The 2,239-nt window shown below is 34.2% G+C and overlaps 1 pseudogene; it reads right to left on the minus strand.

Moving 5' to 3' along the window:
• Positions 1-370: 370 nt before the first annotated feature.
• Positions 371-1,713, minus strand: LOC107481138 (uncharacterized; annotated as a pseudogene).
• Positions 1,714-2,239: the final 526 nt, after the last annotated feature.

Raw genomic sequence — 2,239 nt, forward strand, 5'->3', positions numbered from 1 at the left:
AAAAAAGAGCACCAGACCAACGGAATTATAAATCAGTTACAGCAGAATCTTTATCATCGTTACAATAGACTTACAATAACAGCAACTACACAATAAATATCAAGTGCCAAGCAGAATTTTAGCAAATCAATACTGGGTAGTAGATTTGTAATAAAGTAACACTACAATAAACTAACAATTGCAACAGAATTTAAATAATTACTAGTAGAATATCAACATAATTCAACAATATCAACCAAATTAGAACACAACTAATTAAACCTAGTATGCAAATACATTACGCCTAAAAAAAACTCAAATAATTTCAAGAGAAACAATTTATAGTACACGACACTTGCAGATATAATAAAACTAGGAAAAATTTAAAACTCTACGCGGCATGTTCTCCTCTCCATATTTCCCACATCTCATTTGCTAAGTCCTCACGCCATTGAGTCCACTCATGGCTACTTTCCATAGCATCAATCACGTCGGCTTCATCAACAACAGTGTCATCTCCAACGGGTATATGCTCCGGTAAAAGAGTTGCATCTTCTTCGGGATCAACATCCATGTTCATGCGAATATAATTTTGTAACAAACAACACGCAATAATAATGTGGCTTTGGATTCTAATTGGATAAAATGAGGGGCTTCGTAGAATTGCCCATCTCTTCTTAAGCAGCCCAAAGCACCGCTCAATCACATTCCTAGCCGATGAATGCTTCTTATTAAATAACTCTAGATGATTTTGTGGTGCACGATGACCTTGAGCCCACTCATTGACATGATACCGGAGATTTCTATAAGGAGATAAAAATTCTCTACCATTGGTATAGCCAGCGTCCACTAAATAATAAGACCCTAAAATGGAAGGATGGAAAAATTATAAGGGGTATATCGTAATTCTTTAATAGATAGCTAATGCACTTATCAAGAGATTAATTTAAATATACCAACAGGTATTTTCAAGCCATTACGTCGAGTAATGGCATCTCTAAGTACCCTTGAATCAGATGCCGATCCTTCCCAACCGCTAAGGACAGAGACGAAATTCATGTTCCGATTGCAAACTCCTAAGACATTGGTGGATATTCTAGATTTCCTTGTCCGATACCTAGATTTATCACTCTTGGGGACTGTGACATCTATGTAACTGCCATCTAATGCTCCTAGACAACCCTATCAAATGGATACAACAAAATAGTTATTACATACAAATAAAGTTGACCAATACAAATTTAAAGTTTATGCAACACCTTACCTTAAACCATTTCCATCTGGGATCTATAGAATCCTCTGGTACAGGGTCTGCCTTTGCAAATAACACACTTTGGACACGCAAAACTGAACCTAACACCTTATGAAAATACCTACTAACAGTTTCACCAGACCTATCAAGAAAGTTGCTACTTGCTCGCCTATGCCAACATGACCATCATCATCTAACCCACCTTGAACTTGTAGCAATTCACACAAATTAATAAATGCATTCAAACTCATTCTTAACTCCCATATGCAATTTCTATCTCCACCCGCCCCAATGATGTTATCTAATGCATCTCGCCTTAATGGCAATGTGTTCACTCTTCGCCCAATTGAAGAATGACCCCTCATTCTATTCCTAATATACATATATAAAGTAACTAAAAGAAACAACATCATCGTGTCAGATTGCGTTCTCATGATCCAGTAATATCCAACACATAGCTTAAATTGTTTAGAACGATCCATCTCACTTCCTAAAAAACAATAAAAAATAAATGCATAAAAATAAAATAAATTCTAATACCCAGTTTGACAACACTCAAGAGTAAATTTTTCTTTATCATTTTAATTAAACTACAAGTAGAGAAAACACCCATTACATAATCACATACTCATATTAGCAAGCTAACAGTTTTTGATACATAAATGGAGAACTCTTAATTTATTACAGTTGCTAATTTTTTCTGCACTATAAATCGGAAATAAAATTCAAGGTAAAAACATACTAATAAATATCAAAACTAAGCAATCAACCAGCTGGCTCAGATTCCATGAACAAAATAGCAAATAAATTATTGGGATCTAATTAAATATAAGTCATCAAGTGGAGATACACAATGCTCCGTTATGATAACAAGTTTACAATTGGGACTAAGTACAAGAAGCTCTCAAATGGACTCAAATTCATAATTTTGAAACATCAAACTGATTCAAATTGAACCATAATACTATGACATTATCTTTTTATTTGTTACCATCACTTATAATTTAT

The sequence above is a fragment of the Arachis duranensis genome, chromosome 3 (assembly GCF_000817695.3).
Source record: "Arachis duranensis cultivar V14167 chromosome 3, aradu.V14167.gnm2.J7QH, whole genome shotgun sequence".
NCBI lineage: Eukaryota > Viridiplantae > Streptophyta > Magnoliopsida > Fabales > Fabaceae > Arachis > Arachis duranensis.